The sequence below is a fragment of the Panthera leo genome, chromosome A3 (assembly GCF_018350215.1).
Source record: "Panthera leo isolate Ple1 chromosome A3, P.leo_Ple1_pat1.1, whole genome shotgun sequence".
Classification (NCBI taxonomy): Eukaryota; Metazoa; Chordata; class Mammalia; order Carnivora; family Felidae; genus Panthera; species Panthera leo.
Genome location: NC_056681.1, coordinates 5,120,770 through 5,146,351, shown reverse-complemented (window position 1 = coordinate 5,146,351; position 25,582 = coordinate 5,120,770). Strand labels below are relative to the sequence as shown.

Genomic DNA, 25,582 nt, shown 5'->3' with positions numbered 1-25,582 from the left:
TTTTGTCTGGGCCCTTTATTGTCACTTTTGATCCTACCTGTCACCGTCCGTTCAATGTCGCGTGTGGATATGTATTTGTATATATACATACGTACAACAGAGTATTACTCGGTGATCAAAAAGAATGAAATCTTGCCATTTGCAACAACGTGCACGGAACTAGAGGGTATTATGCTAAGCGAAATAAGTCAGTCAGAAAAAGACAAATATATGATTTCACTCATGTGGAATTTAAGAAACAAAACATGAACATAGGGGAAGGGAAAGGAAAATAAGATAAAAACAGAATACAGAGAACAAAGTGAGGGTTTTGGGAGGGGAGGTAGGTGGGGGATGGGCTAGATGGGGGATGGGCATTAAGGAGGGCACTTGTTGGGATGAGCACTGGGTGTTACATGTAAGTGATGAGTCACTAAATTCTATTCCTGAAACCATTATTCCACTAACTGTTAACACGGATTTAAATAAAATTTTAATAAAATAAAATAATAAAATAAAACCTCCCCCACTTACCTGCCCCAGCCACCCTGTCACAGCACCTACAGCAGCCGAGCTGGCCAAACCAGGCCGTTTTCCTTCCGCCGTGGACATGTGATATTGACCCTTTGGTTAACATTTTGCTTCTGGTCCCTGACGGGCCCTGAGGCTTTGTTCCAGGGCCTACGAATGAGGGATAGAGGTAGGTGTAGAAAGTGGGGGCATCCAGGTGGTCAGAGAGTGCCAGAAGGAAAAGCCAGCATGCTCACAGGCCCCTCCATCCGGGCCCCAAGGAGAGTTTGTAAGAGGCTTGTGGAAGCTGGTGTGTGTTTCTGAGGGGCAGACCTGGAGGGGGCAGGACGGGAGGGGCCATGCTCAGTCATCTGTCCTCCAGGGAGACACGGTCCTTCCCCCTTCAGCTCCCATGCGTCACTGGTCACAGTCCTCCCTGTGTTTGCTTGACTGGGGCCGGGGTGCGGGGACTTCTATATGGTTCGATCCACTTACAAAGCCCATCCACCCACTCCTTTCCTGCTCACCTTCCCGTCCAGGCATTGGGCGTGCTTTACCAATCCAAGAATCCCTCATCTAGAACCTTCCCCCAAGCCTCAACACTGGCCTCTCCAGCAGGCTCCTAAACGGACTCTGACTTTGAGGGCACCAGATACCAGGCGGACAGAATTCCTACTGAATCTGGGCCATGCCCTGCAAGGGGGGGCTCGGAGCCTCTAAATCCTAGAAGCCTCCGGAAGAAGAGCTTCTCGTGTTGTCCGGAGACGTAGTTCTCTGGAAGGTCTGCGGAACGTGACCTGATTGACCAGCCTGCCTACTCCAGGGCGTTGACTGCAGACACCTTTAAAGCCAGCTGCTCGGGTACTGAGAACAGAGCCGCATGGCCAAGCTCACCCGCAGCCACCCGTTGGTACTCCCCCCACCCCACAGCCCTCCTCCAGCCCAGACTGGGCGACTCAGGTGCTCATGGCTTCACCTGGAAGAGCCAGAACAGAAGCAGCCTCCGGGAAGCCTTTCCGGCCTCCCTGAGCAGGGGCACCCCCACTAATCACCTGCCACCCCGGCCGCAGCCGCCAGGAAAGCCCACAGGCATCTTGGCTCACGTCCCCCCTGCCACCCACAGATCACACAAAGAAAGGAGAAATGTCACAGCTCCTTAGGTTCTGAGGAAAAGAGAAGCCAGGTATTACGTGGGTTGAACTGTGTCTCCTCCTAGAAGGTATGTTGGAGTCTCCAGGGGCTGTGAACGTGACCTGAAATATTGCCGATGTGATGAGCTAAAGTGAGAGGAGGTCATACTGGAAGAGGGCAGGCCCTTCATTCAGTATGATGGGTGTCCTTATGAGAAAAGGAGAGAGACACCCGCAGGGAGGAGACAGACCGCCGTGTGAGGAACAGACGCGCAGGGGAGGAGGCCGCGTGGTGACGGGGGCAGAAAGCGGGGTGATGTGTCTACAAACCAAGGAAGGCTGAGCATTGCCGACAAGCTAACAGAAGCCAGGAGGAGGTAAGGAAGGATTCTACCCTGTAGGTGGGCAGAAGGAACATGGCCCGGCTGTCACCTTGCCTGGGGACTTCCAGGCTCCAGACCCATGAGAGAATCAGCTTCTGTTTCTCTCTCTCTCTCTCTCTCTCATTTTTTTAAATAATTTTTTTTAAATGTTCATTGATTTTTGAGAGAGAGAGACAGAGACACAGAGCACAAGTAGGGGAGGGGCAGAGAGAGAGGGAGACACAGAATCTAAAGCAGGTTCCAGGCTCCGAGCTGTCAGCACAGAGCCCGACGTGGGGCTCAAACTCACAAGCCATGATGGTGACCTGAGCCAAAGTCCGACGTTTAACAGACAAAGCCACCCAGGAGCCCCTCTCTCTCCTTTTTTTTTAAGTTTATTTATTTATTTTGAGAAAAAGAGAGAGAGAGAGCAGGGGAGGGACAGAGAAGGAGAGAGAGAATCTCAAGCAGGATCTTCACTGTCAGCACGGAGCCCGACAAGGGACTTGAACTCACAAACCGTGACACCGTGACCAGAGCCGAAACCAAGATTCGGATGCTTAACCAAATGAGCCACCCAGGCGCCCCAAACTTCTGTTTCTCTAAGCCCCTGGGGTTGGTCCTTCCCTCAGGCCAGGACTGAGCACACCGGGTCTCCTCTCTCCTCCCCTGCCCAGAAAACACCCTCCTGAGAGCACGTGTCTCTCACTGGTCTTGACCCAGCTGCGTCTCCAGGAGAACCGGTCACGTGGCCCATTCAACTCCCAAGATGTCTCCAATCATCCAGATGTTTCGCCTGATGTAGACTAAACAACACGATGCTTGGCCAAGGCCGTCCCTTTCCAAACCTAACGTTTTGGCATCTTGGTCGTCACTGCAGGCAAGGCGTCTGCCCTTGAAGAAACCCACGTCACTTCTTGTGATCGGAGGCCACCACCACGGTTGAGCGGAGCAGCCAGGAAGGACGGCCGTGCGGGGCCGATCATCCAAACCCAGCAGGATCGTAATTCTGTCTGACCGTCAGGTGTGAGGCAGCGAACACCTGTGGTCCGGGGAGAGCCGCCAAGGGCAGGTGTTGCTTTTTGTTCTAACCTTTTTTTTTTCAGTAGGCTTCACATCTAGCATGGAGCCCAACATGGAGCTTGAATTCACGACCCTGAGATCAAGACCTGGGCTGGGATCAAGAGTCAGATGCTCAACCGACTGAGCTACCCAGGCGCCCCACTTTTTGTTCTAATTCCTGATCATAAAATGAATCTGAGAGCCATCTCGCACCGTGTGCACACTTGTCATGCTTTGGCCGCAAAAAAAGATGGGGTCCCTTGACCTGTCTTGACTCCTACCGGCATCCTGACCAAGCCTGGACAGGGATTCAACAAGCCCAGTTCAACTCCTCTGAAACTTGATGGTGTGACTTTGATTCTGTTTGTTTTTTTTTTTTTTAATGTTTATTTATTTTTGAGAGAGAGAGAGAGCACGAGCGGGGAAGGGACAGAGAGAGGGGGAGACACAGAATCCGACGCAGACTTCAGGCTCTGAACTGACAGCACAGAGCCCGACGCGGGGCTCGAACCCATGAACGGTGAGATCGTGACCTGAGCCGAAGTCGGACGCTCAGCCGATTGAGCCTCCCAGGTGCCCCACTTGTATTCTGGTTTTAACGGACTGGTCTGTGTGGCCTGGCAACCTCACTTTAGGGAGACAGGTCAGCAGATACCGTTGACAGAAACGACCACGGTGGAGCTGAGAAAGCACTCCACTGAGCCTCTAGGACGACAACAAGTCAGGGCTGTAAAGGTTTGTGAGGCTGTGCTGCCCCTCGTGGTCACTGTGTACCAGTGGAGGAAGGGGGCCCACACCCTTGTTAGATCTTCCCAACTGTAGTTGCTCCCGAGCAAGAAACATTTCAAAGACCCAGATCAACCTAGTGCCCTATTGGTGGGAATGCAAACTGGTGCGGCCACTTTGGGAAAGAGTATGGGGGTTCCTGAAAAAATTAAAAATTGAACCACCATACGATGCAGCAATCCCACTCCTGGGTGCATAGCCAAAGGAAACAAAATCTCTGTCCCAAAGAGATGTCTGCACCCCTATGTTGATTGTAGCATTCGTTACAATGTCAAAGATATGGAAACATCCTAAGTGTCCCATCAGCTGATGACTGGATAAAGAAAATGTGGGGTGTACTTATATACGCCATTGGCAACAATGTGGATGGGCCTTGAGGGCATCATGCCAAGTGAAATAAGTCAGAGAGAGAAAGACAAATACCGTAGGATCTCACCCATATGTGGGATCCAGAGGAACCAAACTCATACAAACAGAGAACAGACTGGTGGTTGTCAGAGGCAAGAAGAGAATGTGTGCAGGGAGTCAAAATGTACAAACTTCCTGGCACAAAAATGACACTCAGATCAATGGAGCAGAATAGAGAACCCAGAAATGGACCCACAAACGTATGGCCAACTCATCTCTGACAAAGCAGGAAAGAATATCCAATGGAATAAAGACAGTCTCTTCGGCAAGTGGTGCTGGGAAAACTGGACAGCGACATGCAGAAGAATGAACCTGGACCGCTTTCTTACACCAGACACAAAAATAAACTCACAATGGATGAAAGACCTAAACATAAGACAGGAAGCCATCAAAATCCTCGAGGAGAAAGCAGGCAAAGACCTCTTTGATCTTGGCCACAGCAACTTCTTACTCAACACGTCTCTGGAGGCAAGAGAAACAAAAGCAAAAATGAACCACTGGGACCTCATCAAGATAAAAAGCTTCTGCACAGCGAAGGAGACAATCAGCAAAACTAAAAGGCAACCGACAGAATGAGAGAAGATATTTGCAAATGACATATCAGATAAAGGGTTACTATCCAAAATCTATAAAGAACTTATCAAACTCAACAGCCAAAAAACAAATAACCCAGTGAAGAAATGGGCAAAAAACACGAATAGACACTTCTCCAAAGAAGACATCCAGATGGCCAGCCGACACATGAAAAGATGCTCCACATCGCTCCTCATCAGGAAAATACAAATCAAAACCACAATGAGATACCACCTTACCCGTCAGAATGGCTCACATTAACAACTCAGACAGCAACAGATGTTGGTGAGGATGCGGAGAGAGAGCATCTCTCTTGCATCGCTGGTGGGAATGCAAACTGGTGCAGCCACTCTGGAGGTTCCTCAAAAAACTAAAAATAGAACTACCCTACAACCCAGCAATTGCACTACTAGGCATTTATCCATGGGATACGGGTGTGCTGTTTCGAAGGGACACAGGCACCCCCATGTTTATAGCAGCACTATCGACAATAGCCAAAGTATGGAAAGAGCCCAAATGTCCATCGATGGATGAACGAATAAAGAAGATGTAGTATATATATACAATGGAGTATTACTCGGCAATCAAGAAGAATGAAATCTTGCCATTGGCAACTACGTGGATGGAACTGGAGGGTATCATGCTAAGCAAAATTAGTCAGAGAAAGACAAATGTCATATGACTTCACTCATATGAGGACTTTAAGACACAGAACAGATGAACTCAAGGGAAGGGAAGCAAAAAGAATATAAAAACAGGGCGGGGGACAAAACAGAAGAGACTCTTAAATATGGAGAACAAACAGAGGGTTGCTGGAGGGGCTGTGGGAGGGGGGATGGGCTAAATGGGGAAGGGGCACTAAGGAATCTACTCCTGAAATCATTGTTGCACTCGAGGCTAACTAACTTGGCTGTCAATTTAAAAATTTAAATTTAAATTTAAAAAAGTACAAACTTCCAGTTATAAAATAAATAAATTATGGGGATGCCGTGTACAGCATGGTGACCAGAAGTTCTAAAATTTGTTTTCAAAAAGAGAGAGACTCAGATTAAAGTCTGAAGATGCATACCCCCTTTGGACAGTGATTGAAGGATGAATTCCTTTTCACCCTTCTGTACTTGTTCATACGCAGATGGTTAGGTTTCATCAACTAACCAACACGTTGAAAACCTCAGTTGGTAGGGTCTTTCTGCCTCCGATAATTTACTTACCAACTAACCACATGTGTATTTCATTTTAAAAAGTGTAAATGAGGCAATATTTCTTCGGGTATCAAATTCCACTGCCCTGAGCCCCCCACTCCCACTGTGTCCCCTGGCCTCGGTCAGACCTAAGTAATTGGGGCTGCTCTTGTGGGCTCATAACAGCACGGTTGAGAATCTCAACAGTCAACAGTCTTGGTTGAGAATCTAAGTGGACAGCGCTCCAGGATTCAATTACCCTGGACAGTTTCAAACTTGACATTTAATCTATGGAAATCAACCTCTTTGTGGGTGTCCAAATGGGCTCATAAATGTCACCACACACTGTAAAATACCACAACATTTCCAAGGTCGAGACGAGGCTGGTGAACCTGTGTACATGATGCCGAAATACATCACAGCAATGAACCTCCAGATGGGCCTTGGTCTAAATGAGCGGCCTCTGAAATGATGCAAAACATAATTGGGTTGGGGACTCAGAATGGATTCTGTCACAAGCACATCTCAGTCCGAGATAAATTAGAAACTCCTACGTCTGAGTTACAGGAGAACTGCAAGGTGCAAGAAAATAGAACCACTAGAAAACGCAGCTCTCGCTGCTACATGTTCAAATACACCTGTGTAGAAAGGCCCCAGCGGGCACTGATGTCCAGTGGCCAAAGCCTGAGGCCACGTGTGTTCGAGAATTTAGGACTTCGTCAATTTCTGTGTATCACGTTACCCCTCTGACAAGGTCTGGGGCAGCCCCACACAATTAAACCCATTAATCTTTCTGTAGCAAAACTTAAGACTATTCACGTGGAGTCAAGACTCTAAGGCACCAGGAATCAGTTAAGGTCAGGTTTTTGCCACCATATGAGCATTGCTGTCAAACTATAATAGTAACGTTTCTTAATTTGGGAGTATTTTGGCATTGGGGATTGATAAAGAGATTTTGGACTTAAAAGGTTATCAGCACTGGCACGCCCGGGTGGCTCAGTCGGCTCAGTGTCAGTCTTCAGCTCAGATCATGATCTCACCATTCACGGGTTCGAGCCCCGCGTGGGGCTCTGTGCTGACAGCTCAGAGCCCGGAGCCTGCTTCCGATTCTGTGTCTCCCTCTCTCTCTGCCCCTAACCCACTCGCACTCTGTCTCTCTCTCAAAATAAATAAAGGTGAAAATTTCTTTTAAAAAACTGTTCTTAGCAGGGAAAAGATAAAGCGAAATAAAATAAAATAAAACAAAATAAAACAAAATAAAACAAAATAAAAAATGAAATGAAATGAAATGAAATGTGTCCTTAGCGGTCCACGCGGGCTGGCTATATCTTCTCTTGAGTCAGTGGAAAGGTGAGGACACAGGCAGTGTGCTGCGTGGAGAGTGGGGCTCAAACCCAGGCCCTCCGCTTTCAGACCGCGTGGCTCTGGGCAGGTGGCCAGACCTCCCACCCCTGCTTCCTCAGCTGAGAAACGAGGACACAAAACTATCCCCTGGGGGTGGTGTAGGGATCAACAGGGATGAGGTTAGAAAGGGCTTGGCCGAGCATACACCACAAAAGGCGTTGGTTGCATCCCTTGAAGCAAAGGAATAGATTCTTTAGAAACAGCGTAAGGATAAAATGAGAAGCTGGCGATAAAGTATCTGTTAAGACGTCTAGCCTGGCCAAGGGATTCAGCCAAGGGTGAGTGTTGCTACTGTTATTGCTGTTCTTGTTGCTGGTTAGAACGATAGAATGATGCTCTCTCTTCAAGAGGTAGAATAGGGCTGTCCCCGGGCACTTTAGTTCATACACATGTATTCAGCACGCACTACATTTAAGACCTGGCTGTTGCTAAGGCTCAAGAGAAAGCTGGGCGCTCCTTCCGAAACCCACAAGTAAATGCAACTCCGCCCGTATCCCCGTGAAAAAGAGAAATCTTCACATCCTTCTGGGCCATTCACTCAAACTTTCAAGAGGGAGGCCGGAATAATTGTGGATTTTACACTCGCCATGTGTAATCGCATCTCCGGGAGGCAACCTGACTGGGCTTCGGTTTGGGGAGATGGTTGTGTGGCTAATAAGCCGCGTTCTGCACGGGCGGGTGACGATTCTGATTCCACGAGATGCAAACGATAACTCCTGGATAAGCCGCAGCCTTGGAATCCCGGCACCCGGAGGGAGCCGTCGGTTCCCCCGGAGACATTCAGACAGGAGTTGAGCCACTGTTGTCTGTGTGCTGGTGTGTGGGTATGATTGATCGATCTGCGGTGCAGGATGCTCTCATTTAATTAGGAAATAAATCTTGCCTCTCGATGTCTGACTATAACATTCCCACGAGGACACACATGGAATTTTGAGCCGGGGGACACCGGGCAAAGAGAAAGCCACCTGTGCCATATGGTGGGCACAGAGCAATAGAGCAGAGCCAGCCCCGGAACCAGAGGCTGGGACCCCGGGTGCCCCGCAGAAGGGGTGCGTTGCCAGGGCTGAGCCTGCTGGTGGTGCTCCTTATAGGGACAGCCACTGGGGGTGGAGGGAAGCATTCCTGGGTCTCTACGAAGCGTCAGTGTGATAGTCTGACCCCATGTTTTTATATCAAACTGCTCACCCATCGGTCTCCCACTCCGCCCGCATCTGGGCACACGGGGAAGAAGGCAGGGCGCCCGATGCTTTGGCACCCGTGGCAAGTTCAGCCCCGCCCCGCCCCCAGCCACCACCGTAACCCCAGCCGTTCACCCCCTTGCTCTTTCCAAGAATCCTCACCACGTGAGTAATAAATTTGTCCCTGCCTTCCGGGTGTGTGCAAGGCCACCAGCCTCGACGGCCGGCCAAAGTTGGAGTGGAGCCCGTTGTGTCTCTGTAGGCTGGGGGGGGGGGGGGGGGGGGGGGCTGGCCACGGCACCAGAGGCTGCGCTATTTAGTGCCACACCTATGTGACGTCATCGTGGCTTTCGAGACTAAACAGAAAACCATCCAACTTACCTCCTGTGAGCACCCACGTGGGCCACGGCACACCACGTTGCCTCCTGTCACCTGCCGTGGTGGACTTCCTGCGTAAATTGAGCAGGCCGCGGGGGTGCCCGGATCAAGCATTCATTCTGGGTGTGTCAGTGAGGGGGTTTCCCGGTGAGATTAGCATGACCGGAGATGGCCCTCCCCGATGGGGGCTGGGCTCACCCAATCCGCTGAGGGCCAGAATAGAGCAGAAGGTGGAGGAAGGAGAAATTCCCCCACATTTTCGTCCCGTCTGCCTGCTTGAGCTGGAATGTCTCACCCCGGGTTTCCTGGCCCTCCCTGGGCCTCCAGGCTCGGACCTCCCTGGGTCTCCAACTTGCCGATGGCAGATCACGGGACTTCTTAGCCTCCATAATTGCGTGAGCCAATTCCTTATGGAAAACAAATATATGCTTACTGGATATATATAATATATATAACATGAACATATATTACATTATCATTATATTTTATATCATATAATGAATATATTATATACTATACATATATTTTCTATATTATATCTAATGAATGTATATTATATTTTATTATATTATGCATATTATATATAAGGGATCTATAGTATATATTATACATATATATATTCTACATAAGTTATACGTATAACAAATATGTATATGCATACCTGTTTTATATATGTACATACAGATAGTTCTGGAGAACCCTAAAAAAATACCACGCCCATCTCTGTTGCAATGACATTCACGTGGGAGACCTTTGCCTCTCATCCCTGGTCTCGGCAATTCCTGTTTTCCCACTCGTCTTCGTGAAAGGATGACACTGAAATATAGGAGCACAGTCACAGGCTTGCACCGACAAAAGCCAAGGGTGCCCGGGGCCGTCCCGATCTTGGGTGTGCAGGTTGCGCACCAGGCGGCCGCTGAAATTCCTCCGCTGGCTGAGACAGCAAGGGTGACCCTCTGACACACAAGAAAACGCACCAAGTGTAAGAAAAAGCACATGGCGTCCGAATTCCTCTGGAACGTGACTCTCTTGCACTGTCTTTTGTTGAGCTAGTTTCAGTGGAGACGTGGGTGCGGAGGGCCCTCTCCACCGCAGCATCCTGAGTGAAGCAATGAATGGCAACTGACGTGCAGAGTCAGGGCCCCGGGGCCTCTGGGAATGGCAGTCGAGGCGGCAGATTGTATAGCGACCCTGCTTCTTAGCGCTGGCAGGTCGCCGCTGCGGGAAATTGGGGCCCAGCGTGGCCAGATCTGCCCATTATTCAAAGGAGGCAGGACACTTTGGATTTTATAAATGTAAAATCTCCCAAAGTTTTACAGGTTTTAAAATCTTTTTCTTTCTTTGTATTTTTTAAATTTTTTTAACGTTTATTTATTTTTGAGAGACAGAGAGAGAGAGAGAAAGAGAGAGAGGAGCAGGGGAGGGGCAGAGAGAGAGGGAGGCACAGAATCCGAAGCCGGCTCCAGGCTCTGAGCTGTCAGCACAGAGCCCGACGCGGGGCTCGAACCCACGGACCGCGAGATCATGACCTGAGCCGAAGTCGGACGCTTAACCGACTGAGCCACTAGGCGCCCCAACATCTTTTGTTTTTAATCTCTTGTGTTTAAATCACAGTTGAGTACAATGCCAGTTAAACCAAATACGCCAGCAGCCCAGTTTACAATTTCTAAAATAAATTCGTGTTTCCAAGTGCCTTTCTGACACCTGCTTTTGGACGCCGCAGAGGCATCTCCAAGTTGACGTGTCAAAAGAGAAATTCTCGATTCCAGCAGTTCTGCGGCCCCTGCTGCAGCCACACGTCTTGGCCTCCCCTGGCCCCAGACAACGATCCTTCTGCCACCACTGTCCCCGCGACAGAACGGTCATGGGGTGCGTGATCACACCGTTTGGGGGGGTGATGGTGGTGATAGACGGCACGGTCCACGACAGATGTCACTGCACGCTGGCCTGGAGGTGACACGTGTCACTTCTGTTTACGGCTCATTACCCAACGTAAGTCTCCCAACCACCCCTCAATGTAAGGGGGGAAGAAATCTTCATGAGCATCAACAGTGTCCACTGCAGGGACTAACTACTTGTATCAGTAGTAAGTTTTTGTTTCGGTAAGTAAAGATATTTTTTTAATTTTTTTTAATGTTTATTTTTGAGACAGAGGGAGATAGAGTGCGAGAAGGGCAGGGGCAGAGAGAGAGGGAGACACAGAATCCGAAGCAGGCTCCGAGCTGTCAGCACAGAGCCCAACGCGGGGCTCGAACTCACCGACCGTGAGATCGTGACCTGAGCCGAAGTCGGACGCCCAACCGACGGAGCCACCCGGGCGCCCCAGTAAAGAATATTTAAAAGACATAACCATCAGCACCGTTTCTGAGAGGAGGGCTGGCCAAATCTGGCCTGCCACCTCTTTTTGTCAGTTAAGTCTTATGGGGACACAGCCACGCTCATTTGTTTGCCTGCTGATGTGACTGCTTTCCTGCTACGTGGCCGTGGGGGGTGGTTTGCAACAGACATACTGCAAAGCTGAAAATACCTGCTCTCTGGCCCTTTACAGAAAAGGTCTGCTACCCCCGGACAAGCACCGTTTACAACGCAAGTATCTCATCAAAGAACAATTTAACACCAACGAAGTAAAGCACACAGTCTCTTGGAATAGGGGCCAGTTCTTAAATCAGACCTTGATGGAAGAGATGTGATGTCTTCATTTTCTTCATTGATCTGCAAAGACAGTGGCTCAGCAGAGACCTGCATGGGGCACAGACAGGTGTCCTTCAGGGGCTACGTAGTCGGAGGCTGGCGGGGGCGGGGAGCGGCCGGAAAGTGAAGTGGGTCCAATGGACCTAGAGCCACCTGCAGAGCTCAAGCTCTCCTGGTGGGGGCGCCACGCAGCTGAAGTCCCTGATGGTCACCGTGCTCAGCGCAGGGGCTCCTGATCCGCTCGAAGAGGCCAAAGCTACAGAGCTCAGGTTGCCTGTCAATTCCTAGTTTAAATTTTTAATGTTTATTTATTTTTGACGGCGGGGGGGGGGGGGCGTGGGGGAGGAGCAGACACAGAGGGAGACACAGGACCTGAAGCGGGCTCCGTGCTGACACCTCAGAGCCCCACGCGGGGCTCGAACTCAGGAACCGGGAGACCAGGACCTGAGCTGAAGTCGGATGCTTAACGCACCGAGCCACCCAGGCGCCCCCGTCAATTCCCAGCTTAAAGAGAAAACTGCCCGGGACTGATCGCATGCCTGGAATCCAGGAACAGGGAACAGAAGCTCTGTGGCAAAAGGGGACTCTTCCACCTTCTCGGTAATGTTTCATTGTTCGAAAAAAATGAACCACAAATGAGCAGAAGTCATAAAAAAGGAAATGCAGTACAGGAAAGCACTGACATGCGCTACTCGCTACAACACGGATGAGCCTCAGAGACGTAACGCGAGTGAGAGAAATCAGACACAAAAGGCCACCTGTTGGACGGAAAACAGTCTGTAGGGCTCTGGGGGGAAACATAGAAATATCATACGATCCAGTAATTCTACTGCTAGGTATTTATCCGAAGAAAACGAAAACACTAATCTGGGAAGATATATGCACCCCTATGTTTACAGCAGCATTGTTTGCAACAGCCAAGATAGGGAAGCAACCTCCACGTCCATCGGTAGATGAATGGATAAAGCTGTGGTATACGTACACGATGGAATATTACTGAGCTGTGAAAAAGCATGACGTCTTGCCATTTGCAACAACGTACATGGTGCTAGAGGGCATTGTGTCCGGTCCCACGGACGTGAACTCTCCCAGAGAGATAAACCCAGGGAGCCAGAAAGCGGGTTGGTGGTTAGCAGAGGCTGGAGGGGGTGGGGGACGGCAGAGACTGCCGATGGGGACCGCATTTCCCTTTGGAGGATGAAGATGGTTTAGAAGCAGAGGTGATGGCCGCACCACATCATGAATGTAATAAGCCAGACTGAATTGTGCATTTTATTTTATTTATTTATTTTTTTAATGTTTGCTTTTATTTTTGAGAGACACAGAGACAGAACGCGAGGGGGTTAAGGGCAGAGAGAGAGGGAGACACAGAATCCGAAGCAGGCTCCAGGCTCCGAGCCGTCCGCACAGAGCCCGTCCCCGAGCTCGAACTCATGAGCCATGAGATCATGACCCTGGCCGAAGTCGGATGCTCAACCGACTGAGCCACCCAGGCGCCCCTGCATTTTATTTTATTTTTTTTTAACGTTTTATTTATTTTTGAGAGAGGGAGAGAGCACACGTGAGCAGGGGAGGGGCAGAGAGAGAGGGAGACAGAGAATCCCAAACAGGCTCTGCAGCTGTCAGTGCAGAGCCTGATGCGGGGCTCAGACTCACGAACCGTGAGCTCATGACCTGAGCCGAAATTGAGAATCAGATGCTTAACCAACTGAGCCACCCAGGCACCCCTGAACTGTGCATTTTTAATTTTTTTATTACACTTATTTATTTTTGAGAAACAGAGTGAGACAAAGCGCGAGCAGGGGAGGGGCAGAGAGAGAAGGAGACACAGAATCCGAAGCAGCCTCCAGGCTCTGAGCAAGCAGTCAGCACAGAGCCTGATGCGGGGCTCGAACCTACGAACTCTGAGATCGTGACCCGAGCCGATGTCGGATGCTCAACTGACTGAGCCACCCAGACGCCCCTGAACTGTGCATTTTTAAATGGTTCTTTTTATGTGATGTGAATCTCACCTCAATAACAACAACAACAAATGACCAGAAGTGTTTTAAGTTGTCAATTCTGGACAATGTGTGTGAAAATGTTCTTTTGTATTTCCTCCACTTTGGTATATATATTAAAGTATCCATTAAGCACTGCATAGGTCAGATTAAACCTGATGGAGGACGAGACAGGCCCCTGAGCCACCGGCCTGCCACCCTGGATCTCGAGCATCTGTGATGGCCATCTGGGCATCGCTCCTATAAGCCACAACCACCCAGTGGACCTGCTTCGCGGAATCTTTCCCCGCCTTTGGAAAACTGCTCTGGTGGGATCAGAGATAAAAATAAATCCCCAGCATGCTGGTCCAAGGAAGCCAGACACAAAAGAGAACGTGCCTTGTGATTCCATTTACATCAAGTGCAAGAGTTGGCAAGACTGAGGGAGCCAGAGAGAAGTCAGGGTGGCGGGGTCTTTGTGGGAGCAGGGGGCTCCGGGGCGGGGGGGGGGGGCAGAGGAGCAGGGGCCGGGGGGAGGGGTGGTCATCACAACGTGTGGCTTAATCTAGAGGACGGTGACACGGGCGTGTTCAGTTGTGAAACTGCACTAAGCCAGACAGTTAGGACGTATGCCCTCCCTGTGTCACGAGCACTTCCGTGTTAGAGAAGTTCCAAAATAAGTCGTAATTGCGTATAATCCATCAGATACATCTAACTTCCTGCCAAATCTTTGAAATGCAGACCCAGGCCTTGGCTTCAGGTTGCAAGCCGCCAGATGGGTGAGTCTGTGGCTCCAAACCTCCATCCCCTAGGATGCTAAGACGCCCCTGAAGGAAGTCGAACACAGGGGAGGTGGATTGCAATGGCTCATCACAGCTCTGTCCTCTGCACACAGAGCCTTTCCCCGCTCAGGATCCCCTCTGGACGGGGCGTACCCAGCTCGGGGAGCAGAGGGTCTACGCGTGCTCCTGTGGACATCCAGAGCTCAGGAAAGAACCCGGGGTGCCAGGATGCTACCAACCCAGACCAAACTGTTCTCAGGCTTGAAAGCGGGGGAAAGAGACACGGGCTTGCAGAGGGCAGACGCTTCTCTGATCTTTTTAGAAAGAATCCGAATGCTCTGGCCTGTTACTGGGTCCTTGGAGAAGCTTCTGGCCCCCACCTCCCCTCCAGGGGCTCACAGACACCTAGGAAGGCTGTGAAGGCCCAGGACCATGCCCAGAACGGCCTTCAGAGCCCCCAGCCCCCAATCCTGGCCCAGCGTCCCTGGCCCTTTGGGTCCGATACCATCAGCTCAGGAGTTTCCAGTTTGTCAACATCTGTGGCAAACGGCAGGCCAGGCCGGGGATTCTATGAGAGGAGGGAGGGAAGAAAGTGAGGGAAAGGGTGGAGAGGCATTGATTTGTTTTCTTTCTTTCTTTCCTTTTCTTCCTCTGAACGTCCCCTGTGCTTTCCCAGGAAAGGGACAGCTCCCTAGAGGTGGCCAGTGATGTGCACTGAGCAACCAGCCTGAAACCAGATTGCATGAGTTCAAATCCTGGCTCCGTCCCGCTGGGCTGCATGACCCCAGGGATGAGCTGCCTTCTGGGTGACCAGGTGCTCATGCCCTCCCCCCGGGAGAGCGTGGGGGAGGCAAAGGGTGTCTGTACACACGGCACCAGGTGGTGGGCGAGTTCCTCCGACACCAGCGGCCCCCTCGCTAAGGAGGATCCCGGTGACACGATTGCCCGATTTAGCATCTGTCCCAGGCAGAGCTGTCCGGCTTCTGCCACTTGCACTGTCCCCCTTGGTCACCGGCGGGGGCTGGCCTGGCTTCAAGCCCCACCTGCACCACCAACCTGGGCAACGTGGACCCCCACGGGGCACGTGGCCTGCGGCTGTCGTGTGGGTCAATGACACAGTGCACCTGCCGGCTCGAGATCCTTCCTTCAAGTTGGCAGTGAGGCTGGCAGAGCTCAGAACTGTCCCAACACTGGGACCAAGGATGCCCTTACAGGCCAAGCGTCACGGACCTTGTTCCTGACTGGGCACTTCAAGAACCCATCTTTTTTTTTTTTTTTTTAATGTTTATTTTTTAGAGAGAGAGAGCACGAGCAGGGGAGGGACAGAGAGAGAGAAGGACAGAGGATCTGAAGCGGGCTCCGTGCTGACAACAGCACGCCCAACGCGGGGCTCACCCTCACGAGCTGTGAGATCACGACCTGAGTCAAAGTCGGACGCCTGACCGACCGAGCCACGCAGGTGCCCCAAGAACCCATCTTAAGCAGGGTCCCCCAAAAGCAGAGCCCTTGATGAGCACTTGGGAGCTGGTGATCAGGGAAGAGAAAGTGAGGGAGAGAGACGGGCCGGGACGGTCCGTTTGAAGATGAGTATCTTGAGGCACGAAGGTGGGGAAGGGGCTGCCAACAGGCCCCAGCAAAGGGGGTGAGCCTACTTCAAACCCTGATGATCTGGCTCTGGATTCTGGCCGTTGATTCCCACAGACCTTAGCGGTCCCTTGAGGGCAGCGGCCAAGAATGGGGTCCAGGGGTCTGCAGACCCGAGGGCTCAGCACCAGAGTCCAGCTCAAGCCAACAGAGGTTTTTACCACCTTCCCCGGGGGCCACAAGGGCTGGGCCTCGGGTCCCCCGGCCCTGAAAAGCCCTCCCCGGCTCTCATTACCCCAGCCATGGCCCAGCCCGAGGCACCCCCCTTTCAAAAATAAAACACCAGAGTGGGGTTGTCGTTCAGCAAATTCTGTTCTCTGCCACTCATGGCAGGATCCTGAAGGAAGACAGGAACACAGAGTCCTGCTATCTTCTGGGATGGATAGAAAGAAAGGCAAACAGCAAGAACGCATCGCAAATTAATATCCTCATAAACCAGGAGGCCCCACGCTTGCTTTGTGAGGCGCTCACGGGCCTGTCGGGTCTCAGCCAGCCTGAACCCTGCCGGGATGCACTTCCCGCTTCCTGGGTGACAGTGGGGGCCTGACATTTAACGCAGAGGACGTCTCTGAACCGGGGCCTAGACAAATAGCACTCACTTCTGAATCCATTCCTCCCAAAGGTCACCAGCCGGACACCCACGGAAAACGCGGCAGGCGCCGGCCATCCGTCATCCTTCTCACCCCTCCCCCTCCCTCTCGCCGTCCTGTGGAGCCGGCACAGGCCCAAGGGCACCCGCCAGACTGTCACCCTCCCGGCTCCTGGCATCCCCTGCTTCCCGCCTGGGGAGGGCCCAGCAGGAATGCTCACGCACCTGTCTCACCGTGGGAGGAGCAGGAGGCTCCTGGGCCCAGAACCTTCTCCTGCCGCCTGAGGTCCTTCCCTGCACCGGGAGGAGACAAAGCCCCGTGGCCAGGTGACAGCCCCACACCCTGGGAAGGGAGGTCCTTCGTGAACCCACAGCAAGTGCAGACCCCTCCCCGCCAGGCGCCGTTCCCGCCAACGGAGCAGCTCACGCCCACAGGTTGCAAGCCTCGGCCCCCCCCCCCCCCCGTGTGCCCCCCGACCCCTGCCAGCCTTCGCACATCCTTCACTGCACCCGGAGCATCTCAAAGGTAGGCGGTCCACTCACCTGTGGGACCAGTAGCGGGCACGGTCCACAGCCCCACAGTCCGGAGGGGCTGGGCAGCTCTGTGCCTCAGTTTCCCCCTCTGAGCTCGCAGACGCAGTGAGTGGGGCCGCAGGGCCTCGCACATCCAGGTCTGTTGGCCCTGGACACGCCCTTTGCGGGACGCCACGCTCCCTGCGGACCCCAAAGGTTCTGACTTGTCTAAAGGGAAACTTCACCAGCTCTAGAAACGTCTGCGTTTTACACAGACCATGCTGGAGTCCCATCCGAGGGGGGCAGGGGCAGGGAGTCAGGAGGGACGGCACCCTTTAGGGGTCTAGAGTCCCGGTCCACCTCTTCGGTGCTGTGTGACCTTTAGCAGTTTGCTTAACCTCTCCGGGCCCCAGTTTTCCTGGGAAACAGGAACAATGATAAAAGGTGGTACCCACCTCACGAGGTTACTGTGGAGATAGCATTTGGTCACCACGACATAAAGGTCAGTGATTCTCACAGCTTGGGGGTGGACGCAGCGGCACACCCCGTCCTTCTGGAGGGGACAGTGGACAGACACTCATCGGCAACCCAGCCACCTGCTTCCCCTCATGCGGGAGACCACTTTTGACTAAGCATCCCGCTAAGAGCTCACTTTAGCTACATTTTCTCCGTTAATTAATGTCTAAATGTGCTTTTATCTAAGAGTCTTAATTTTTTGTGGTTTTCTTTTCACATTATGAAAGGCAAGGCACACTTGCCTTTGTAGAAAATGAGTAAAATATAAAATGCACAGAGATGAACAGAAGACCCCTCCCACCAGCTCTGGCCCCGGGGGCGGGGGGGGGGGGGGGGGGGGGGGGGGAGGGGGTCCCCCCTCCCCCCTCCCCAGGTGCCACTCAGAGCTGTGATGTGCCCCCAGCCTCCTGGCACAGGCCCCTCATCCATGACATCACAGTGCCTAGAGCCACCCACAGCGACCGTACAGGGAGGAACCCAGGCCCCCACCATTATTCACTCCCTCGGGCCCTGTCATTTCTTCACTCGGTCACTCATTTGATGAGCTAAGGCCAGCAGCCCCGGGTCTGAATCCTAGCAGGCCTGTGACCTGGGCCCCCCCTTCCTCATCTGTAAAATGGGGCCACCCTAAGGATTCCATAGGGTAAATACCACAAGGCCCTTTCCGAAGTGCCTGGCATACAATAAGCGCTCAATAAATGCTATTGCTGGGGGGGGGGGCAATGGGGGGGGGGGGGGCAAGGGGAGGTGTTCTCAAGGCCGACACCACCTGGGCCCCTGAGGCTCAAGCCCACGTGGGAAGTGGGGTGAGGCACCATACTTCCTCTGGTCATCTCACCTGCGGGGCATTGACTGCCACTCCCGCTGGACACTCCCGGGGAGGGGGGTGGGGGCTGCCCCAAGGGGACGGTAACTCGCTGGCACTTGGGCCCGGACCCGAAGGTGGGGCTCGGGGAAGAGCTGCCCGGGACAGCTGCGGGGGTCGTAAGGGCCGATCCGTGCGGGCGGGGGGAGGGGCGCCGCCAGTTCCAGGCCCCCCGCGGAACCCCGTCATTGCAAAAGGCAGAATTTTGCGCAGCGAACCCGGCAGGTGTTGGGGGTAACAGCTCTCGGCTCTGCGAGCCCCTCAGAGTTCGGTGGAGACCGCACAGAAGCAGGTCCCCGTGGGCCACCGTTCAGAAGACAGGGCAACGGGGGAGACACATCCAGCCCAGATACCCCCCTCCCCTGTCCTGGGAGTCCCGCTCCCCTCAGCCACGGGGCGCACATCTACCAAGCGGGGCTCAGAGTAGTGAGCACCTCTGTGCGCCGCTGAGCGGGGTCGGGGGGGCGGGGGGGGGGGGGGACCGCTGCAAAGAGCCTGGCACGTAGCAAATATTCGTGCATATTTTGCACGTGTGAACGCGTGAACTCTTTTCCGTTCCGAGGCAAGAAAAAAAGTGCGTCTCACCAACACAGAACTCCGAGGCTCCTCCCTCTCGTCCTCCCTTCCCCCGGGAGTAGGAACTGTCAGCAAGGGGTTAAAGAGCAGGCTCGTCAGCTGTCACTTGATCAGGCCCTCTGCAAGACGTGGGAAGACGGGCACTCGGGCACTAGGGAGGAAAAGGCCCCGGGGCTGCAGGCTGGGAATGCGCGTGCCCACGCCGCCCCCTGCTGGACAGACGCGGAGTTGCAGGAACAGAGGGGGCGGCGCGCGGGGACTTGGGCGCCAAGGTGGGGTCCCCCGTGGAGGGGTGGAGGGAGGCGCGGGGCCTGGGGTCTCCCCTGAAGGCGCAGCCGCGGGCGTGAAACGCCTCCCTTGCCGTCTCGCGCCTTAGAGAAGGGGGACCGGAGCTGACACAGGCTGGGGAGCGCCTCAGGAGGGGATCGGGGCAAACGAGCGTCCCAAACCTGCAAGGACAGGCCCGGAGAGACGGTGGCGGTGGCGCCCGCTGCCAGGTGGTCCCTGGAAACGCCCATATCCACTCCCCCGGTGCGCGCCCCCCAAGACACGGAGTGGGGTGAAATGGAGAGTAAGATTGAAAGAGGCACCAAAAAGCCAACAAGCAGAAAACAGGGTTCAAGATAAACCACATTTTCAAATTCAAAATCAGGGGCCTCTGGGTGGCTCAGTCGGTTAAGCCTTGGACTCTTGGTTTCTGCTCGGGTCCTGATGTCGTGGTTCCTGAGTTCAAGCCCCACTTGACAGTGTGGAGCCTGCTTGGGATTCTCTCTCTCCCCCCTCCTCTGTCCCCCACCCTGTTCGTTCGATCTCTCTCTCTCTCTCTCTCTCTCCCTCTCTCTCCCTTAAAATAAACTTTAACAAAAGTTTTTAGGTAAATACAATAAAATTCAAAATCACTGCAGGCATAGCCATGACGAACAAAACATGAAAATTTTAAATGAAGACGGGATCCGTATTACTGATTTTTCCCTTTGCCCGGGGCTCCAATATGACTCAGAGCAGCACTGTTAGTTATCCATCTTTATTTAAAGCTTTGCTGTTTGGTTCTTCAGGGATTTTTTTCTAATTTTGATCTTTTAAAAATTGCATTAAAATATCATTTATCTTGATTACTGTTTCTGCCATCCCCTTACGTTTCTGCCCCAGGCGAGTGCCTTGCTGGCCTCACCGCTTGTCCCCTCTGGCTGTGCCTCCCCTTGGGCTCTGCAGGCAGCCAGCCCTGCTGTCGCCCCGGGGTGGCTTCTTAACCATCTCTGCTGCCTGGGGTAAATTACTCAGCCTCTCTGACCCTCTGTTTCTTCCTTCTTCTGACACAGTTGTTTCTACCACACAGGTTGTTGAACGGATTAAGTGAGCTAATGATGCGTGGGAAGCAATTAGCCTTAAGCCAACTGCTTTTGAAAAGCCTAGTGACAGCATTTGTTTCCCTAGTACACAATTCAGAGCCTAGTGATGGTTCGGAAGGATGTGTACATGCAGCCCTTTAGCAGGAGAGGAAAAAAAAAAAAAAAATTCCAATTGCTGAGAACGCTCGTGGGGAACCCAAAGCCCGGAGCGAAACATCCAGTCCCTTCTCGATCTTCATCTACGTGGCACAAGAGAGTGGGGTCCCTGCGGACCTGAGTGCCACTCCTTGCTCCATCGTCCCTCTCTAGGACCCTTGGGACAAGTGACTTTGGCTCTCTGCCCGGCAGCTTCCTCCTCTCAACAGTGGGAATGCTGGCTGTGTCTCATAAGGTCCTACGAGCAAAACACCGGGACGGCACGCAGTAAATGGCAGCTAACGTGACCTTTATTAGGAGCATAATCGACACCACTGGCTGAGAGCACAGGCCACGTCTTTGTGCTAGGCCTTGCCAGCTCTGTGCACATGACCTCGGGAACATGACCGCACGTCTTCAAGCCTCAGTCTCCTGGTCCACATCAAGAGATTGAGAACATTCTACATTCAACGTTGAACATTTAGCTCCCTGCCCCACCACCCCGGAGGGGGAGACACCCCCAGGGGAAGGGCTGGGAGAACTGGTGTGCAGGCCTCTTTCCTCCTCGGACACCTGGCCCCCAGCCCCCTGCACCCCAGGGGGTACATCATTCAGATATGAGACGTGTCCCGTTTTCATACGGTCAGCTGTCATTTCACGCGGTCTCTGGTGACAGGAGCCCACGCACACTCCGTGGTTTATGATCCCTACAGATGGAATTATAGCCTTACTATGTGTAATTGGCCACGTATAAGCCCACGTTTTATTTTTATGTATCATTATTGCTAGTTATACGGGCAACCCCTTGTCATGTAGGGAAGCATATAAATTATATCTCACTCATTTGTGCAGAACTGCTTTCCAAAGGAAGGAGAGTCAACAGGCCCATCTGTCTCAAGAAAGATTTTATGCTCATGTATCATACGTACATGCGTCCCCACACATACACGTATATTCCATATATTTTTATATACATATACACACGTATAGATGGATACATGTACTTCCATTTCTTTCCCACCTCCTCCAACCTCCCAGGATCTGGGAGTTTATTTTCAAAGGAAGCCCCGTACAAAACAGACCGTTTGATGGGTCAACTTAGCCAGGCTGCAGTCTCCAGGTAGGCAAGCAGATACTAATGATTTGCAGACGGGATTGCAGTCCATGATCAGGTGTCCTCGATGCTCTGGGTGGGCCTGATCCAATCAGTTGAAAGGCCTTGAGAGCTGGGCTCAGGCTGTCTGGTGAAGAAGAAATTCCACCTGTGGGCTGCAGCTTTGGCTGGTGCCAGAAAGTTCGAGTCCTTCCGGATGGCCTGGCCCACGGATTCTGGACCTGCCCGGCTAGCTTCCACAATGGCCTACGGCAACTCCTTCCCCTACTGTGTACCTCCAGCTGGTTGAGACAAGGACCCACAAAACAGGCTGGGGGCTCATGAGCTGAGATCTGGTACAAACAATTTAAGTGAAATCATTGAAGTCCTGTGAGTCACTTAGGCCCTCTGAGTTTGGGAGAATCATTTTAAAACTCTAATTCTAAAAGGCCAGCAGCATATTCCAATATCTTCAAGACCCATTAGCCCATCCTTTCAGTGGGGAAACTGAGCCTCAGGGAGGGTGTGGACCACATTGAGACCACCCAGGGAGGCCCAGCCTCCCCCATTTTCTCGGAATCATCAGGGCGCCTTCCCGTCCCCCCAAACACCAGCCGAGCACAGCTCTTCAGCGAGGGCTTCCCTGACTCTCCTGCCAGGTGCCCTGTTTCTCGCTCTCCATACAGTCTCCCTGCAGCTGGTGATTATACAGTTATCTGCAGGGTCCCCTGTGGGCACCCCCCTCCCCAAGTGTGCTCACCATAGTGCCCCTGGTGCCCAGTCAGGGAATGTTCAAGGCACGTTTACTGACTGAGCTGATCGAAAAGCCGTCAACTGGCTGGGTGAGCAGGGGTGGATCTGTCCCTCCATCACTGGACAGAGATCTCAGGGCTGAGGGCCTGGGCTTCGGGGGTCCGGCCGGTCTAGCTCATCTGTGAGTCTAGACAAGCCTCCTGGAGGCATCGACGCCTCCTTCTCTCCCCGTGTGCCCTGGGAGGCCCTGTGCACCTCTTGGTAAAACAAACCTTTCTCTCCAGGTGTCCCACCCACCCCACATGCGGGCCGATGGCACCTCTCCCGTGGTCCTGGCCCTGTCATCTGCTGCCCTCTCTAAGCCCATCCTGTCCCCACCACCAGATTGTCCCAGGCCCCCCCGGGTAGGAATCCCAGCCCCGCCCCTCGGGTGCTGTGTGAGCTGGGGCGGGTCCCTTGGCTGTCTGAGTTCCCCCTTCCTTAAAGAAGGGTAACATTAACCCCTTCTTCACAGGTTGTCCTGAGGATTCGGTGGGTCAGGGACGGTTTGCGGTAAGGTCACTGTGAATGTTAGCCTCCACTGGCAGCATGAAAGTCCCCTCCTCCAGGAAGCCCCCGGCCCAGCCGTAGCTAAGCGGCTTCCACTGCGGCCCCCACACCCGCCGCTCTGTCACACCGCCCTGTTTCTGTCATTGCCCTGACCACAGTCTGGACTTTTCTGAGTTACTTGGTTTGGAGCACAAATCCCTCCTTCCCCCACCAAGTCCCTGTACTCCCTGAAGGGAGAGATTTCCAGATTTTTAGTGCTAGATAACAAGTCACTTTAAGATCTAGTGACATGATGACCCAAGCTTCTTGTGCCAGGGCTCTGGGCAGGGCAGGGCTGGGCCGGATGGCTCACCTCTCTGCACGGAGGGGGTGCCATGGCCGGGGAATTGGGACCTGGGGCTGGCCGGGCCTCTGTTCTGTTTCTCTGTCTCTGTGGTCCCTCAACTATTTTCTTTTTTTCATTTTTTTAAAAATTTTTTAATGTTTATATTTGAGAGAGAGAGAGAGAGAGAGAGAGAGAACGAGTGGGGGAGGGGCAGAGAGAGGGAGACACAGAATCCAAAGCAGGCTCCAGGCGCTAGCGATCAGCACAGAGCCTGACGTGGGGTTCGAACTCAAGGACCATGAGATCATGACCTGAGCTGAAGTCGGACGCTCAACCCACAGAGCCACCCCAGTGCCCCGTCTCAACTATTTTCTCTTTCCATCACAAGGTCAGTCAATGCACTTGAGAGCCATGACCCCCACATTCCCCTGGGCCCCCCTGGGCCTGCAGATGATCCCCCCCCCTTATTGGAAGATTCTACCTCACTGTTGCTTAAAGGACAGGCAGAGGCCCCAAAGGAGACGGGTGCCCCATAAGCCAATGCCCGCCTTCCTTACATCTGCCCCCAACACCACCGCCTTAACTGAGACCAAATCCCAACACGGTGACACCGGCTGCTGAGAAAAGAGGGGGCCCTGGCCCCCCACTCTGGGGAGGGTGGAGCCTACAGCAGGGGGAGGGGGCGTCAGAGAAGCAGAGCCAGGGTCAGTGGCCTCCGTACAGGTGAAGGTTCAGAGGCCTCACGACGTGGGTGTGGACATTGTCATCACACCCCACTTTCTCCCTCTAAGGGAAAGGTGTCTCTGGTCCTGGGGACCCCACATGCCACACCTGCTGCTGTGACCCACTTATCGGGCAGCACGGAAGGGGCCCAGAGCCGGAGAGGACTCCGTGGGGGTCCAAGCTGCAGCTCAGGCAGCTCACCTGCTTGGGCCACGGGACCCAGAAGATTCTGTGGTCACTAGAAACCAAGAAAGATGCCGTGGGACATCTCTGGGAAGCGCCAACAGGAAAGTCACCGTGAAGGCCTCGGGCTGCCAGATCCCGGTTGTGGCAGAAAAAGCCACAGGAAGCTCCTGGCCTGCTGCCAGCTGCTGGTGGGACCTGGGCATCTGGCCACGGGACGTGAAGGGACCACGTGGCCAGACCACAAGGCCAGAGGGGTACAGCAGCACACAGGAAGAGGGCACACGGAGCCTGCGTGAGCGCATGTCCTGACCACATCACCCACCACCACTGTGCCTTCTTGAAGGAGGTGGGGGGGCTGGTCCATAAGGCGGGAAGAATATGTCTGGTGCTCCGGGGGCCACCGTCGGAGCTCTGACGCCAGGGACAGCAGCCCTGGCCCCCTAAGGACGTGATACCAGGAGCTCAGACCCCTCCAGGATGAAGGTCTGGGTCGCCCTCCTGGGCAAAAAAGTGCCAGCCAAAGGGAGGCGGGGTCCAGAGTATCTGATGGGGGAGGGAGAGGATGGGCAGCCGGCATGACCGCAGGACACGTTCCTCGTCTCCCCCGCCCTCCCCTGAGGGAGGTCCTTCTGTCTGAGCCCAGGGCTGATCCCAGGAGGCAGGTGAGGGGAGCAGCAAACACCGAAGGCAGCCCGTTCAGAAAGCCCTAGAAGGTCTTCAGGAAGAAACAATCTATTGGACAATGGATAGATACATCTGGATAGAAAGGAACTTCGGGCGACGGGCGAAAAGCTGGGGGTGAGTCAGTACGTTTAAAAGAAACACGCACACACACACACACACACACACACACACACACACACACAGGAAAAGTAAACCAACAAGGAAAACGGCGGCTCGTAACCCCGGGAAAAACAAAGTCGGACAGAAAAGTAAAAACTGTCATCGTTTCCCATGTGGCCGAGCCACGTTTATATCGGACACGCTGACTGTTGATCTCTAACTCGAAGAGGGGTAGGGTGGGTGCAAGCACGGGGGTGGGAACAGCAAAACCCCGCTTCCAAGGTAACCCCTAAAACGGCAGGATCGGGAAGGGAGCAAACCGAGCACCTGACAGGTCTCTCCCGAGTGGTCGGCTCCTCATCCGTGCCTGCTTCCAGCTGCTGGCATCTTGCCGCGTCCCCAACACACACCTCCGTGCCCCACACTTCAGGGATCCTTCTAGGGGAAATCTCCAACGTGGTGGGCTTGCCCTGAGCCGGCTCCGGGGCCCCGTCCCCCTGCCCTCGGGAACACGGAGCGTGGAGGGGACGCTGCCCACGCCACCGTGTCTCTGCCGGGCACTCGGCCCTCCGCACGGACC

The 25,582-nt window shown here is 53.4% G+C and overlaps 1 long non-coding RNA gene across 1 annotated transcript; it reads right to left on the bottom strand.

The window, feature by feature from the left end:
* Positions 1–6,319: 6,319 nt before the first annotated feature.
* LOC122214855 lies at positions 6,320–17,018 on the bottom strand. Its single transcript, XR_006200104.1, has 4 exons — positions 16,862–17,018; positions 9,613–9,767; positions 8,955–9,358; positions 6,320–6,454 (listed from the first exon to the last, which is right to left on the bottom strand). It is a non-coding gene; the product is annotated as an uncharacterized LOC122214855 (long non-coding RNA).
* Between the last annotated feature and the right edge of the window lie 8,564 nt (positions 17,019–25,582).